The sequence below is a fragment of the Bos mutus genome, chromosome 4, assembly GCF_027580195.1.
Source record: "Bos mutus isolate GX-2022 chromosome 4, NWIPB_WYAK_1.1, whole genome shotgun sequence".
Classification (NCBI taxonomy): domain Eukaryota; kingdom Metazoa; phylum Chordata; class Mammalia; order Artiodactyla; family Bovidae; genus Bos; species Bos mutus.
The window spans coordinates 45,484,019-45,503,048 of NC_091620.1; positions in this window are offsets into that span (position 1 = coordinate 45,484,019).

Below are 19,030 nucleotides of genomic sequence, written 5' to 3' on the forward strand. Positions count from 1 at the left end.
CCAAAATCTTCCTTGCCTGCTGCTGCTGCTGCTAAGTCGCTTCAGTCGTGTCCGACTCTGTGCGACCCCACAGATGGCAGCCCACCAGGCTCCGCCGTCCCTGGGATTCTCCAGGCAAGAACACTGGAGTGGGTTGCCATTTCCTTCTCCAATGCATGAAAGTGAAAAGTGAAAGGGAAGTCGCTCAGTCGTGTCTGACTCCTAGCGACCCCATGGACTGCAGCCTACCAGGCTCCTCCATCCATGGGATTTGCCAGGCAAGAGTACTGGAGTGGGGTGCCACTGCCTTCTCCCCTTGGTACAATTTTTCTTTGACTAATGCCTACTGTACTCTAGGTAATAAACTATCAGCTTGAATCTTGGATATACTCAGCTAGATAACTGCTGCTAAGTCACTTCAGTTGTGTCCGACTCTGTGCGACCCCACAGACGGCAGCCCATCAGGCTCCGCCATCCCTGGGATTCTACAGGCAACAATGCTGGAGTGGGTTGCCATTTCCTTCTCCAATCAATGCATGAAAGGGAAAAGTCGTGTCTGACTGTTTGCGACCCCACTGACTGCAGCCCACCAGGCTCTTCTGTCCATGGGATTTTCCCAGGCAAGAGTACTGGAGTGGGTGGCCATTGCCTTCTCCAAGCTAGATAACTAAACAAATATAAATGAATGTGATAAGCACAATGTTCATATTTACACATATGCTATAAAGAACAGGTAAGGGAGATTGTGTCCTCCTTCTTATCCCCAGGAGTCTGAGGGGCTTTAAGAAGTTAGACAAATTAGAAGACAAAATTAAAGAAGCAAAGTTCAAAAAATAAGTTTGCTAAGTATATATAACATGAAGAGGATTCTATGTAGACAAAAAAAAAAAAAAAAAAAAAAAGCATGAATGACAATATAGAGGCAGGGAGTTCATAATATGTTTAAGGAATAAGAGATCAAGAGTTTCTCTAATATAGTATAAACATGTATGAAAAGGTGAGAGCTGGAGTGGCTGGAAAGACTGGATTGCATTCAAGTATAAAAATAATTATAAGCAATGTCTAAGTAGTCTGGACTCTAGGAATTGGAAAGTGAATAGAAGCACATCAAAAAGTGATTCAGTGCATGCTTTTGGATATTCCTCTGCTGACAGTAAAAAGGCTGATGTGCTGGAAAACTGAATCTCTGGCAGGACGTCGATGGAGAAAGCCCTGATTTATAGAGCTTACAGATTTTCCTGGTGTTAACACTCCCGACTGTGGCTGATTTCAAGCTGCCAATGGTTTAATAATAGGATTTCAGAAGTCCTGGAAAGGTAACTGTGTGTTTTCATGAGTCAGTACAGTTTGCTCCAGAATATCACTGGAGGTAAGGGCAAAGAATGGGATTTGCCTAGATGAAATAAATGAGGATTTGGACTAATAACGTCACTGTGGGTGTGGACAGGAGGGAATTCAATCATGTGACAGTATAGAAGGAAAGCTATCAATCCATATCAGAGGTATTATTCACATTAAAAACAGTATTCTCATTAAGGATCCTTTAAATAGTCAACAAATTCAAGGTCAAATAATGCCTGTCAGAGGTCAAGTAATTTGCCCATGGTCACCCACCTTGCCAGTGGAAGAGCCTGGATTTGAACCCAGTCTGCCCAATTCCAGTTACCCATACATAGGTTATGAGCGCAACTCCTGCTCACCTGGGAAATGGACCTAATGGGGTTGTTCTGATGATTAAGTAAGTAAATAGACATCCAAAGCACCTAGACAACTACAAACATTTCTGAAAGTATAGCCAGTATTACTAATATTGTCATTACCATTATCTTTATTTTTCCACAATCATCATGCTTAATTGAATTTGTTAGCAGTGCTGAAACAGTCAACCAGGAGGTGGTAATACAGTAAAGCAATTTTCTGTGCTTAAAAAGTTTACCAGCTGGAGAAAATACTGCATTTCAAATGCTGTGCATTTCAAATAGTGATTCTTAATCTTTTTTTCCCCCAAGTATAAACTAAATCGTATAAACAAATCTCTCTGTCTTGGAATACAGCCTTCTGTTGTCTACTCACAGTGTGTTTTAGCTTGCCTGAGAATGATAAGCTGTATAACATTTCGCCATTTTAAATGTTAAGATAACCATCCTTTAAACAATCTGACATTATTCCTTCCATTGTTCTGCTAACGTCAGAAGCAGAATTAAGTCTTGAATTATGCTGGCAATGATTCATAAACTTCAAGTAACTGAAAACTCTGTTAGCCATGGAGTATTTCACAAGGGAGAAAGATACCAATGTCCAGCCCAGCTCTGACCATTGGAGGTGATACAACTTGTCCATGTCAAACATCATTGTGTTTTGGCATCTGTGCAAAGAGTTAGCTGTACCTCCAGTGAGATAAACCTTTTAACCTATATACAGGGCAAGAATATTTTGGCCCATAGCTTTATAGCCTCTGGTGCTTTGGACCCACAAATAAATCACTCATAAGACAGAAAATTTTGCAGCAAATTTTGGACTCTAAAATAGCCTCAAAACTATTTAATTTTAAAAATTCAATAACTGCTATCAAACACACATGATGAAGATAAATGTATCCCCTGCAATTTTCACAGTTTGGCACACCAGAGAATACCTGAAAGACAAGGTCACCAGCACTAGGACTGTGTTCATACTTTAGAATTTCAGTCCTTGATGAATAAAATACCTTCACTCAAAGCGGAACATACATTCATGAACAAGAATCAACACATCATAAATCACTGCTTCTGACTGAACAATTCATAAAAATAATCAATGCAAATCAATGACAGAAAATACATGTCACATTACTTATTGCAGGAAAATTGCTTTGTAATATAATTACATTTGTTTTACATTCAGTATTTTTAATGTTTATTCATCACCTTGAGTTTCAGCCTTGGCATATATATATATACTGTGAAAGCAAACAGTGAATTTTTTGTTATTTTGTTTTGACCAAAAATATACATACCAGAGTTTTTATAATAAAAATCTTTACTGTGTTTTGCATGTGAGCATGAAAGGGATGCTTGCAATCAAAGTGTGATGTTCCAAGGAAAAGATTATTTACATCCTTGCACAGGGGGCAAGTTGAATTTCTTTTCCAGGCAAAGTCTGTGTGGGAGACTCAAATATTTGCCCGAGCTCTGTAGTGAACTTTGAGTCTGTTTGCTTTCACATTGTGAGAATTATGTGAGACAGAATTTTATATGGCATCTGTTTGGAATATTTTTTCCCTTTAACCACCAAACTTGAAATTTTAATTCAAATCCATGGGAGTGACTTACCAGTTGGTTTCACACAAACTGTGGTATGACTCCTCAATCCACCTTTGAATCTCCTCTGCACCTTTTATGAGTAGATTGTGATGGAGACGTGATTTCAAGTTGAGTACATTAATGGAAATGTGACTTATAGTAAGGCCAGCAGGTCAGGAAAGTGCTGGCCATATAAAATAATAATAAGATGTTACTCTTCCCGGGAAGAGGAGGCATGGCACCCCACAGGAGGACACACAGGAAAGCACCAAGCACCAGGTTGGTCTGGAGGCAGCAGCGAGGGTCTTGATTCTGGAAGAAACAGGCAAGACAAATATACAGGCTCAGGACTGGCTAGTTTGAATAATTTCAGTGGGCTCTGGGGCAAAGGGGCTATCTTATACTTGGCTCTGGGGGTGTCGTCAGGGCAGGCATATCGTGGCCAGGAGGACATATTCCAATGGATTGGGTAAGTGGGCTCTGGATTGGGGAGGTTATATTTGATAAATAGTCCCAAAGAGTAAGCTCTTCCAGAGTAGGACAGTGGAGTGATGAGGACAGCAGGATGCCAAGAAAAAGTGATTTAGGAAGACTGTCATGTTCTTCAGATTGGGGTATAACTAGCATATTCGTGTAAGGCAGACATTAAACTGTGATGCTTACAAAGACTACAGTGGTAATTAATACAAGGATGACTTATTATAATACAACTGAAGCATTTAGCATGTATGTGGGTCCTGTAGGGCAATTAAACCAACAATGCATTGAGGATCAGCAGCTAAGGGCTCATAGCTTTCTCCTCTGGAGAACTACCCTCAACCAATAGTTCTCAAACTTCAGTGCATCAGAATCACCTGGAGAGCTGTTAAACCAGAGACTGCTGGGCCCCAACCCCAGAAGTTCTGATTCAGCAGGTCTGGGCTAAGGTCCAAGAATCTATCACTGCTAACAAGTTCCCCAGGTGATGCTGATCTGGGGACCATACACTGAGAACAACTGTCTAGACTGACAAGCATCACCTGCCCCAGGGATTCCTGGGAGGTTTTACCCTCCAGAGTCACTGACTGACTGAAAGCGGGGTGTGAAAGTCCAGCCATCTTGCTGAAAATCATGACAGTTGTGTGGTACCACCCATTCTCCTGAGATCCACAGGAGAGGAGGCCATGCTGAGGCTTTGGCTGACATTCTCTTTTCACCAAGGTCCTTCCCCTACCCAGTGCTGCCTCCCTCACTTCCTACAGATTTCTGCCTAGGAAACCACTTGCATAATCCACACCACTCAGTTTTTGTTGTTAGGAAACTCAACCTAAGAAAATAATATATTTTGGCCAAAAGTATCTTTTTATTACCAAATCTACATCCAAGAATTCTTTTTGACATTTTAAAGTTTTATTTACCCTTAATATTCCTGTTGATTCTCAAACATAGCAATGAATTTGAGAGTGGTAAGTAGTAGTCAAAATGCTCAGAAGGGTAGGAAGCATAAATAGGGGAAAAATAATGGTAATTATTTGGAGAATAGAAGACAGATAGGAGGTTAGTTAGTTATCCTTGTTAAGAGCATTCAGTTTACCTCCTGCTTACATTGCTCTTACAAGGCAAAATAAAGACATGATACTGCCTTCTGATACTTTACACTACAAGGTACGATCTAAATACAAATTTACATTTTTCGGAAGAGATGAATTCATGCAATGACTATCATGACCAACATTTTGATATCTAAACTAACTCCCCACAGCTGATTTACTTCAATTAATGCATTGGCATTGCTTTCTTTAGTTGCTAAATCATGTCTGTCTCTTTTTGTGACCCTGTGGACTATAGCTCACCAGTCTACTGTCCATGGAGTTTCCCAGGCAAGAAAACTGTAATGGGTTGCCATTTCCTTTTCCAGGGGATCTTCCTGACCCAGGGATCGAACCAGGGTTTCCTGCATTGCAGGCAGATTCTTTACTGCTGAGCCACTGGAGAAGCTTCAATTAATGAAATATAATTAAATTCTATCCATGAATGAATAAGTGAATTAATATGCACTTAATAATCTAAATATGTCAGATACCTGGCTAGCCACTTTCCGAAATATTATTCATTCAATCTATTTAATCCTTATGATTAAGGACTCCAAGTAAGTTTTTAGAAAAAATATATTCTTTGTGTTTTTAAAAGAGTAACTATTCTTAGTAAAGAGCACAAACCCATGTAGTATTGCTATTTTGTCAGTAATATAACATTAAGTGATTTTATTGAATTAGTATATGATTGAAGAAGACTGAATGTCATGCCTACAACTGATTTTGGCAAAACACTGCAGAATATGGGGCTACCTCTTTTTCATCCTATTCCAAATGTTTGAACATAATTTATTACATTTAATTCTCACACTGGAAGAAAAAAGGACAGTGTTTTGGGTACTTTCTTATCAAAAGCCATAAGATGAATGAGATGGAATAGTGTGAAAAAATTTGAGAAAATGCTTAAGTTACTGTTAAGGACAATTCATGCAGTGAATTCAAGCAGTTCATGTACCAACCCAGGAGGATCCCAGGCTTTGGTTTAAGAGACAGTTTTGATCTCATCTGAACTTTTTTTTTTTTTTTAAATGAACATGTATAATGGAAAGAATCCAATATAATTGATTCAAATTCTGGTTTTCCTTTTTTTTTTTTTTATTTGATCTAACTTAAGTTACAATTATCTGGGTCTAGATGTCTTTGGGTTTCCCACGTGGCTCAGATGGTAAAGAATTCACCTGCAATGCAGGAGACCCAGGTTTGATCCCTAGGTCAGGGATCCCCTGGAGAAGGGAAAGGCAACCCACTCCAGTATTCTTGCCTGGAGAATTCCATGGACAGAAGAGGCTGGCGGGTTATAGTCCAACAGGTCGCAAAAAGTTGGACATGACTAAGCAACTAACACACACACACAGACATCTTTATCACTAAATTGACGATAGCACTCACTTTGATTATGTCGTTGTGGACGTAATGAATACTGTACATAAATTTCAATACACCATGGCCCAAATATCACAGGTTCACAAAATTAATTTCTCTTACTTTTAATTTTATTCATATCTCCTTCATTTTATCAACACATCTTCAGTGCTCCAGACCAACTACTATGATCTGTAAACAAATTCTCCATTATTTAGCCCTTGTATCTCTTTACACCTCATACTTTTAGGACTATCAGTTACAAGCTAGCTTCCCTGATTCTCTAATGAAGAAACTTTTATTCATCCTATGAATGTCCAAGGATATGTTGCTCATATCATTAGCCCACTTCGCCATTATTATTGCAAAGACTATTTCTTCAATGTAATTAAGTGCAATGTTTCATTCTACTGACAGTAGGTGCCTTTTCCATATGTCCCAGTTAAAATTATCACGTGAAATAGCATAACTAAATAGCACAACCATAACAACTGTCTCCAACACTATATCATAAGCTCTTAAACTTATGATATACATTCCGTTTCTCTGTATTCCTCTCCATTGTCTATTTAGTTCTATATTCCACTTCAGTGGTATATTTCCACTGTGACTCTCACACATGGACTGCAAAAGACAATGTATCACACTACTGGAGAATATGCTAAAAACAGATTTTCACAAGGATAAGTAAACAGTTCCTTCAACCAGATGTTTCAAGCAAAAGCAAATTCATCTGCTCAAATATGTTGCTGGGTGATGATAACATGGCACTTCCCTGGTAGCTCAGCTGGTAAAGAATCTACCTTCAATGCTGGAGACCCTGGTTCAATTCCTGTATTGGGAAGACCCCCTGGAGAACAGATAGGCTACCCACTCTAGCATTCTTGGGCTTCCTTGGTGTCTCAGATGTAAAGAATCCACCTGCAGTGTGAGAGACCTGGGTTCAGTCCCTGGGTTGGACAGGTTCTCTGGAGAAGGGAAAGGCTACCCACTCCAGTATTCTTGCCTGGAGAATTAGATGGCCAGAGGATCCTGGAAGGCTAAGTTCATGGGGTCACAAACAGTCAATCTGTGCAAAGATCTATGTCAAGGCCAAGATCATGGCCATGCTCATGGAAAGAACAACAGGGGTGGGGAGAGAGATGTTTATACAACCATTTCATAGAATAAATTAAGTCATACAAGGAAAGCATCACCAAGAAGAAACAAAAAACAAATAAATAAATAAAATAAAGAATCCTTAATTCCCCCAACAAATAAAGTAACTGATTTCTAACTTTGGATATTATATGAGCACGGCCCTAAATCTTCTGGATCATACTGCTTCCACTGTTCTACTTAGCTTTGTAGACAGATTATACGGGTCCCATTTGAACCTATAGTTCTTCTAATAAACATGTTCGTTCCAGTCTCTGAAATGCAAATCATTTTCATGATCCTTAGGAAAATGGAAACTACAAGTTCTTTTTCTATTTCATCTCATTAGGAAGAATTCCTCTTCCTTTTAGATAGAAATATGATGTGTGAGTAAAAAATAAAGGATTCTATAAGATATATATTTGGAAGTGATTTTTGCTTTATGATTATTTTAGATTATGGTTATTTTTCAATTTATTTCTGTTTTCAAACGAAAATACAGTAACCTGGTTCTTCATTGAAATATACTTTAGCTTTGTAAGTTTTTATGTCTTATAGACCAGACTTGAATACAGGAAAACTAAAATTCACCACTTGTTTAAAATTTGAAATCAAGATGCATTTTACTTTCATATCAAGCATTAGTAGAGGAGGCAAGAAACATCATTTTCTTAACTCCAAAAGTCCAACTGCATGACCAATCAAGGCTGACTGATTGGAAGTGTCAAAAAGAGTGACAGCCAGTATCCTCCAGTCTGCTAACCTTGCATTTCAGAAGACAGATTAAACCAGGCTGTCTCTTTCTAAATTCAAATGAATTGGAAAAAAAAAACAAACTGTGACTTGATCCATTATGGTGCTTGTGGTTAATTGATCATTACCGCAGCTGAACAACTTAGGGACATAGACGGACATGAATAGTTGGTTACAAAATGGTAAGCCAAGATAATTGCATATTTCCAGTTTTGAAACAGAATAACCACGGAAATTTTAAAACAGCCTCAATCAAGCAGTATCCTACTCAATTATTATTTAAAAATCACTGATAGCCGTAATAAGCTGCATAAATTGGTAATGTCGTATATCCATACATATAGCATATTTGCTGATATTTTTACTATTTAATTTCAATATTATTTTCAATATTTAATATCAGTTTGCTATGATGCAGAACCAATTCCTGAACATGACCAACATACAGTGACTATATATACTGTTTAACTCACTGTGTGTGTCTGTGTTACTCATTCAGTCATGTCCAACTCTTTCCCATCCCATGGATTATAGCCCACCTGGCTCCTCAGTCCACTCCATCCATGGAATTCTCCAGGCAAGAATACTGGAATGGGTAACCATTCCCTTCTCCAGGGGATCTTCCAAATCCAGGGATCAAACCCAGGTCTCCTGCATTGCAGGCAGATTCTTTACTGTCTGAGCCACCAGGGAAGCACTACTCTTTGGTAAAACAGTGAAGTTGTTTGCTACTTCAAGTTACATAAGGCCTTTGATAGCTGTATAGTTGAAAATCACTTTCAGTGTCAATTTTTATATGTTTGAAGGTGAAATTCAGTTGCAAAATTAGCATGAAGAAAAACTTGTTAGTGTTCTTTTATGGCCGTGATTTTCCTTCATTTCTAGAAAATTTAGAGTAATTCAATAACTTCTATCAAGTTATATCTTAGTTGTAAAATTATTTGCTTGATAGAGGAGTGAATTGTAATTGGAATGATTTACAGTATGAGAGTAATATAGTCACCACAAAATAAAAAAGCTTATATATACAAGAAACATAAATAATATAGCATGTGACTTTAGAATACCCTTCTTGAATATCATACATAGGAACTTATTAATTTGTTTTCTGCTATTTTATAAGGAGAAAATGAAATTTCCCTTATGTCATCCTCAGTTCAGTTCAGTCGCTCAGTCATATCTGACTCTTTGTAACACCATGAATGGCAGCATGCCAGGCCTCCCTGTCCATCACCAACTCCTGGAGTTCACTCAGACTCAGGTCCATTGAGTCAGTGATCCCATCCAGCCATCTCATCCTCTGTCGTCCCCTTCTCCTCCTGCCCCCAACCCCTCCCAGCATCAGAGTCTTTTCCAATGAGTCAGCTCTTCGCATGAGGTGGCCAAAGTACTGGAGTTTCAGCTTTAGCATCATTCCTTCCAAAGAAATTCCAGGGCTGATCTCCTTCAGAATGGACTGGTTGGATCTCCTTGCAGTCCAAGGGACTCTCAAGAGTCTTCTCCAACACCACAGTTCAAAAGCATCAATTCTTCAGTGCTCAGCTTTCTTCACAGTCCAACTCTCACATCCATACATGACCACAGGAAAAACCATAGCCTTGACTAGACGGACCTTTGTTGGCAAAGTAATGTCTCTGCTTTTCAATATGCTGTCTAGGTTGGTCATAACTTTCCTTCTAAGGAGTAAGCGTCTTTTAATTTCATGGCCGCAGTCACCATCTGCAGTGATTTTGGAGCCCCAAAAAATAAAGTCTGACACTGTTTCCACTGTTTCCCCATCTATTTGCCATGAAGTGATGGGACCAGATGCCATGATCTTTGTTTTCTGAATGTTGAGCTTTCAGCCAACTTTTTCACTCTCCACTTTCACTTTCATCAAGAGGCTTTTTAGTTCCTCTTTACTTCCTGCCATAAGGGTGGTGTCATCTGCATATCTGAGATGACTGATATTTCTCCCGGCAATCTTGATTCCAGCTTGTGCTTCTTCCAGTCCAGCGTTTCTCATGATGTACTCTGCATAGAAGTTAAATAAGCAGGGTGACAATATACAGCCTTGACGCACTCCTTTTCCTATTTGGACCAGTCTGTTGTTCCATGTCCAGTTCTAACTGTTGCTTCCTGACCTGCATACAGGTTTCTCAAGAGGCAGGTCAGGTGGTCTGGTATTCACATCTCTTGAAGAATTTTCTACAGTTTATTGTGGTCCACACAGTCAAAGGCTTTGGCATAGTCAATAAAGCAGAAATAGATGTTTTCCTGGAACTCTCTTGCTTTTTCGATGATCCAGCGGATGTTGGCAATTTGATCCCTGGTTCCTCTGCCTTTTCTAAAACCAGCTTGAACATCAGGAAGTTCACGGTTTATGTATTGCTGAAGCCTGGCTTGGAGAATTTTGAGCATTACTTTACTAGCGTGTGAGATGAGTACAATTGTGATATAGTTTGAGCATTCTTTGGCATTGCCTTTCTTTGGGATTGGAATGAAAACTGACCTTTTCCAGGCCTGTGGCCACTGCTGAGTTTTCCAAATTTGCTGGCTATTGAGTGCAGCACTTTCACAAACCTCCTCAAAAAGAATGTTCAAATATTTAAGGATGTAAGAGAGAGAGACAGAGAGAGAATACAAATGTCAACTAACTTGCCTGTGTATGTGCTATGTTATATAGTCATGACACTAAATTTCATTATTAAAACAACATTAATATTTTAAGTTACAGTATTATTTTATGTGCCAATATTAAAGAAAGTCTGCCATTTTAACTGTTACACAGTCCTAAGATACCATCAGTTACGAGATGCACTCTTATTTCAGGGTTGTACAATGTGAAAAAGAAACACTGGATAAACTATGATAACTTCTTCCTAGTAACAAAATCATGTTCTTCCCACAATGATTCCTGTGGCCAGTAATAATACAAACAAGTAACACGCTACCTTGACTTTCCTTTCCTCTTTCTTCATTCATGGCTCAGTCTCCTATGGTGATCATTCCCTCCATTACTTCTGAATGATAAAGTCTGCCAAAGTTCAGTCCTCAGACCACTCTTCTCTAATCCTTTCTCCTTAAATATCACCTATGTGGTGAATGGATTAATCTTCAATTTTAACTTCATTGCCAACCTCTCCCTGACCTGTGTTCCAACTGCCAATGTAGTAATTCCAGCAGTTATCTAAAAGACATCTTGAATTCTTTTTTTTAATAAAATTTATTTATTTTAATTATAGGCTAATTACTTTACAATATTGTATTGGTTTTGCCATACATCAAAATGAATCCACCACAGGTATACATGTGTTCCCCATCCTGAACCCTCCTCCCTCCTCCCTCCCCATACCATCCCTCTGGGTCATCCCAGTGCACCAGCCCCAAGCATCCTGTATCATGCATCAAACCTGAGTGGCGATTCATTTCATATATGATATTATACATGTTTCAATGCCATTCTCCCAAATCATTCCACCCTCTCCCTCTCCTACAGAGTCCAAAAGACTGTTATATACATTTGTGTCTCTTTTGCTGTCTCGCATACAGGGTTATCATTACTATCTTTCTAAATTCCATATATATGCATTAGTATACTGTATGGGGAAACAGTGGAAACAGTGTCAGACTTTATTTTTTTGGGCTCCAAAATCACTGCAGATGGTGACTGCAGCCATGAAATTAAAAGATGCTTACTCCTTAGAAGGAAAGTTATGACCAACCTAGATAGCATATTCAAAAGCAGAGACATTACTTTGCCAACAAAGGTCCGTCTAGTCAAGGCTATGGTTTTTCCAGTGGTCATGTATGGATGTGAGAGCTGGACTGTGAAGAAGGCTGAGCGCTGAATAATTGATACTTTTGAACTGTGGTGTTGGAGAAGACTCTTGAGAGTCCCTTGGACTGCAAGGAGATCCAACCAGTCCATTCTGAAGGAGATCAGCCCTGGGATTTCTTTGGAGGCAATGATGCTGAAGCTGAAACTCCAGTACTTTGGCCACCTCATGCGAAGAGCTGACTCACTGGAAAAGACTCTGATGCTGGGAGGGATTGGGGGCAGGAGGAGAAGGGGACGACAGAGGATGAGATGGCTGGATGGGATCACTGACTCGATGGATGTGAGTCTGAGTGAACTCCAGGAGTTGGTGATGGACAGGGAGGCCTGGCGTGCTGCCATTCATGGTGTTTCAAAGAGTCGGACACGACTGAGTGACTGAACTGAGCTGATACTGTATTGGTGTTTTTCTTTCTGGCTTACTTCACTCTGTATAGTAGGCTCCAGTTTCATCCACCGCATTAGAACTGATTCAAATATATTCTTTTTAATGGCTGAGTAATACTCCATTGTGTATATGTACCACAGCTTTCTTATCCATTCATCTGCTTATGGACATCTAGGTTGCTTCCATGTCCTGGCTATTATAAACAGTGCTGCGATGAATATTGGGGTACATGTGTCTCTTTCAATTCTGGTTTCCTCAGTGTGTATGCCCAGTAGTGGGGTTGCTGGGTCATAAGACAGTTCTATTTCCAGTTTTTTAAGGACTCTCCCCACTGTTCTCTGTAGTGGCTGTACTAGTTTGCATTCCCACCAACAGTGTAAGAGGGTTCCCTTTTCTCACACCCTCTCCAGAATTTATTGCTTGTAGACTTTTGGATAGCAGCCATTCTGACTGGCGTGAAATGGTGACAAAGAACTAAACTCAAAAATATACAAGCAACTCCTGCAGCTCAATTTCAGAAAAATAAACAACCCAATCAAAAAATGGGCCAAAGAACTAAATAGACATTTCTCCAAAGACGACATACAGATGGCTAACAAACACAGGAAAAGATGCTCAACATCACTCATTATCAGAGAAATACAATTCGAATTCTAAATCTACTACAGAAGTCTTGCTATCCTCAGTAAATGGCACTGGATATCCAGCAGTTTCAGGTCAGTTAGGTATCTCAGTTGTATCCAACTCTTTGCCACCCCATACAGTGCAGCACGCCATGCTTCCCTTTCCATCACCAACTCCCAGAGCTTGCACAAACTCATATCTATCAAGTTGGTGAAGCCATCTAACCATCTCATCCTCTGTCCTCCCCTTCTCCTCCTGCCTTCAATCTTTCCCAGCATCAGAGTATTTTCCATTGAATCAGTTCTTCGCATCAGGTGGCCAAAGTATTGGAGCTTCAGCATCAGTCCTTTCAATGAATATTCAGGACTGATTTCCTTTAGGATGTACTGGTTTGTTTTCCTTGAAGTTCAAGGGACTCTCAAGCATCTTTTCCAACACCACAGTTCAAAAGCATCAATTCTTCAGCGCTACCCTTTCTTTATGGTCCAACTCTCACATCCATGCATGACTACTGGAAAACCCATAGCTTTGATTTTATGGACTTTGTTGGTAAAGCAGTATCTCTGCTTTTTAATATGCTGTCTAGGTTGGTTATAGCTTTTCTTCCAAGGAGCAAGCATCTTTTAGTTTCATGGCTGCAGTCACCTCTGCAGTGATTTTGGAGCACGAGAAAATAAAGTCTGTCCCTGTTAACTAGTTTTGCCATCTGTTTGCCATGAAGTGATGGGATCAGATGCCATGATATTCATTTTTTAAATGTTGAATTTTAAGCCATTTTTTTCACTCACTTCTTTCACTTTCATGAAGGGGCTATTTAGTTCCTCTTCACTTTCTGCCATAGGGCTGGTTTCATCTTCGTATCTGAGGTTATTGAAATTTCTCCTGGCAATCTTGATACCAGCTTGTGCTTCATCCAGCCTGGCATTTCAAATGATGTACTCTGCATATAAGTTAAATAAGCAGGGTGACAATATACAGCCTTGACATACTCCTTTCCCAATTTGGAACCAGTCTGTTGTTCCATGTCTGGTTCTAATTATTGTTTCTTGACATGCATACAGGTTTCTCAGGAGGCAGGTCAGATGGTCTGGTAGTCCCCTCTCTTTAAGAATTTCCCATGGTTTGCTGTGATCTACACAGTCAAAGGCTTTGGTGTAGTCAATAAAGCAGAAGTTGAAGTTTTTCTGGAATGCTCTTGCTTTTTCGATGATCCAATGTATGTTGGCAATTTGATCTCTGGTTCCTCTGCCTTTTCTAAAACTAGCTTGAACATCTGGAAGTTCTCAGTTCATGTACTGTTGAAGTCTAGCTTGGAGAACTGTGAGCATTACTTTGCTAGCATGTGAGATGAGTGCAATTGTACAGTAGTTTAAACATTCATTGGCATTGCCTTTTTTTAGGATTGGAATGAAACCTGACCTTTTCCAGTCCTCTGTCCACTGCTGAGTTTTCCAAATTTGCTGGCATATTGAGTGCAGCACTTTCACAGCATCATCTTTCAGGATTTGAAAAAGCTCAACTGGAATTCCATCACCTCCACTAGCTTTGTTCATACTGATGCTTTCTAAGACCCACTTGACTTCTCACTCCAGGATGTCTGGCTCTAGGTGAGTAATCACACTATTGTGGTTATCTAGGTCAGTAAGATCTTTTTTTGTATAGATCTTCTGTGTATTCTTGCCATCTCTTCTTAATATCTTCTGCTTCTATTAAGACTATTCCATTTCTGTCCCTTATTGTGCCCATTTTCCATGAAATGTTCCCTCAGTTATCTCTACTTTTCTTGAGGAGGTCTCTAGTCTTTCCAATTCTATTGTTTTCCTCTATTTCTTTGCATTGATCACTGAGGAAGCTTTCTTATCGCTTCTTGTTATTCTTTGGAACTCTGCATTCAGATGGCTATATCTTTCCTTTTCTCCTTTGCCTTTAGCTTCTCTTTTTTTCTCAGCTATTTGTAAGACCTCCTTAGACAACCATCTTGCCTTTTTGCATTTCTTCTTCTTGGGGATGGTTTTGATCACCACCTCCTGTACAATGCTACAAACCTCTGTCCACATTTCTTCAGGCCTCTATCAGATCTAATCCCATGAATCTATTTGTCACTTCCACTGTATTATTGTAAGGGATTTGATTTAGGTCATATCTGAATGGTCTAATGTTTTCCCTACTTTCTTCAATTTAAACCTGAATTTGGCAATAAGGAGTTCATGATCTGAGCCACAGTGAGATCCTTGCTTCCTATAACAAGTAAATACAGTCTTGTTTTTGCTGACTGTATAGAGCTTCTCCATCTTCAGCTGTGAATAATATAATCAATCTGATTTTGGTATTGACCATCTGGTGATGTCCATGTGTAGAGTTGTCTCTTGCATTGTTGGAAAAGGGTGTTTGCTGTGACCAGTGTGTTCTCTTGGCAAAACTCTTAGCTTTTGCCCTCCTTCATTTTGTACTCCTAGACCAAACTTGCCCATTACTCCAGGTATCTCTTGACTTCCTACTTTTGCATTCCAGTCTCCTATGATTAAAATCCAGCAGCTTATAGGAACAATTAAGAGCCTCTCATGGGTGTTTTCTCAGACCCTTCTATTCACTCCTATTAGGTCAAACTTTAAAACTGGTTCACAATCGGTCAACATTTTCTCCTCCTTGCTATTTTCACCCAAACACCCTCAGCTTTATCAAGCACTGATGTCTTAGATTCTTAACTGATCTTTCTACTTCTATAGTTTCTCAAATTCTCCACCATGTAGCCAAAAGGATATTCTTACAAAGTAAATCTTATCATGTCCTTCTCGTGCTCAAATCCCTTTATTTGCTTCTAATTAAACTTAGAAAGGTACAAAACTTTCTCTTCTGTGGCCTACAAAGTCCTATATTATCTGGCCCATGGGTTCCTATTAGTATTACTTCCTAGCACTTTTTGATGTGTGCACACACACATACACCCACGTATACCCTATGACTCCACCAGAGTATAGGATTCATAGTTCATGACTGCTACAGGAACTTGATTTTTTATCTTACTTGCCACTCTATAAACAGTGTCTGGAACACTGACCAGAATATAGTAGATGCTGTGTTAACATAGTAGATAACTGAATGAATAAATGAATGAATGGAAATGATGCATAAAACAGGAAAATGCTTTGTCAACACTGAATCCTTGATTGTCACTAATTTCTTATCATGTTTGGTCTGGTGGAATTCAGAGTGAAAGTGTGTCTGACACTGAGTCTGAGAACACTGAAGAAGCTTACAGGCTGATGAAGATGAAAATCATTTGGCTTTTGTCCAATGATAGAGGCATTTTAGTTAAAGAACTTTGTTGAGACTGTTGTTTTTAGGTTAGTGTTACTAGCATCTTTATATAATGGTCAATTAGAATATATATTCTTATGAGTCCTTAGCTAATATTAAAAAACAAGTTACTCCAAATCTCAGGCTCTCTTCAGATAACAGTTTCCCTAGTCTGTCAGTCTGAGCATTTTGAAGTTAATGATTTGCCACATATCAAACACCAAGGGGGAGACTCTGTCTACCAGACAGCCAAGTAGATTGCTGTCCGGACTGTTGAACCTAAGACTAGGAATTTGGTGTCAAGGTTCCTCACTGCTGTCTGGCTATTAGGCCTGTGAGCAGCAGAATAACTGTTGTTACTGAAATTCATCATAGAACACTCTGTCCGAAACATACGTTGAGGAAGTCAGTGAAATCTGTCTCTCTAGGGCAGAGGATCATTTGTCATTTGAAAGAAGCTTGTGTGAGTTACGGGGCTCTGAAGGGGTTTTATAATATGAAATATTTATGTGAGGATGGAGACTGAGTGTGACTTTGGGGCTGTGGAGCAAATGATGGTACTATTTTTGCTGAGAGTCAGAATGTTCTGGCAGTAGATAAAGACGTCTGGGATTCTAAATCCATATTGGTCATGTGATTTTCTGGATTCATAGTTCCCACTTGATGCTGTGTGCTCCTCCTCCACTGCTGGGAGTTGATTATCCTCTAATATTAAGAGCAACCACTAGCAAATGTGCTGTAAGTAGAAGATGCCAATTATGAAGACTTTCTGTGATGAAATGGCCATCTTCTTCCCTTGGTGGAAATTATGTCTCTTAATGGTTCAGTAATATTAAGCTACCTTTACGTTGCAATTTGTAGTTCACTTTAAACCATTTATCTTAGATGGGTATAACGATCCTGAAGGCATGAGGAAATGGCTGGAATTAATGACCTTGCTAGGGAGAACTGGTCAACTTGTTCAGACCCAGGGCACTTCAGGCAAAGAAAGAAGAAACAAGCAATACTTCAAGAATTTCATGGGTTATTACAAGGGGTACCGAGTGATAAACATTAGCGGAAGCATCAGTTTGACAGATACGACACCGTGAGTCAGGCTCACTACTCAGAACTCCTAGGAAGTGCTAGACTGAAACACCAGATTAAAGCAATTGGAGGAGAAATTACATCTCACAAACACTTAGACTTGAAACTCAAGGATAATACTAGCTGATTCCCATACCTGTTTTGAGAAATCAAAACAGAAAACACACATAAAAGCACCTGGTAAATTGTGAATAGCAAATCAACATTCTAAAGTACTTTTTGGTTACTTTCACTGAATGGGGATGAGTTTCCATTGCTGTTATGGCTTCCAGAGATAAGTGGGACTTCACCTTGAGAAGAAAATGAGGAATCAATCAGATTTAGAGCAACAAATACAGTTTATATTTATAGGCATACTTCGGAGATACAGTGGGTTCAGTTACAGGCCACTAAAATAAAACAAATATTACAATAAAGTGAGTCAACACAAAATTTTGGCTTTCCAGTGTATAAAAAATGTAGGTTTACACTATATGGTAAGGTATAAAGTGTGATATAACATTATATCTACAAAATAATATATGAATATTAATTAAAAAATACTTTCTTGCAAAAAATGTTAACCTCAATCTGAGCTTTCAGAGAGTCATAATCTTTTGTGTTCTGGTAATACTGAAGATCATTGATTACAGATCACCATACAAATATATTAATAATGAAAAAGTTCAAAATTCTGTAATAATTAACAAAATGTGATGAAGAGATTTAAAGTAAGAAAATGCTGCTGGAAAAATGGTACCAATAGACTTATTTGATGTAGGGTTACCAGAAGCCTTCAATTTGTAAAATAAAATATAAACAACTCACAATATCTGCAGAATGCAATAAAGCACAATAAAATGAGGTATGCCAGTGTACCTTAACTATCTATCTCCCCCCCCCACCTCATTCTCTCCATCCCCCTAATGTTTACATACATATATTCTTTTGTTCTCTTTTTGAAAAACAGTAACATATTTGCTGGTCAGGTATTGGTATGTAGTGTGAAGAAAGAAATTTACAAGAACCCACATGATAAGAAGGGGGGAGATATATCAGGAGTTTGAGATGAACATGTAAACACTACTATACAGAAAACAGATAACCAACAAGGACCTACTGTATAGCACAGGGAACTCTAGACAACATTATGCAATCATCTAAAAGGAAAAGGATCTAAAAAGAATATATATATATATATATATACACACACATATAAAACTGACTCTGAAAAAGGTGATGGCACCCCAATCTAGTACTTTGCCTGGAAAATCCCATGGATGGAGGAGCCTGGTAGGCTGAAGTCCATGGGGTCGAACGAGTCGGACACGACTGAGTGACTTCATTTTCACTTTTCACTTTCATTGGAGAAGGAAATGGCAACCCACTCCAGTGTTCTTTCCTGGAGAATCCCAGGGGCAGGGGAGCCTGGTGGGCTGCTGCCTATGGGGCCGCACAGAGTCGGACATGACTGAAGCAACTTAGCAGTAGCAGCAACATAACTGAATCACTTTGCTTTATACCAAAAACTAATACAGCAGTGTAAATCCATTATTCTTTAAGGGAATATTGTGCCTGATGAACTATGGATGGAGGTTCATGACATTATACAGGAGACAGGGATCAAGACCATCCTCATGGAAAAGAAATGCAAAAAAGCAAAATGGCTGTCTGGGGAGGCCTTACAAATAGCTGGGAAAAGAAGAGAAGTGAAAGAAAAGGAGAAAAGGAAAGATATAAGCATCTGAATGCA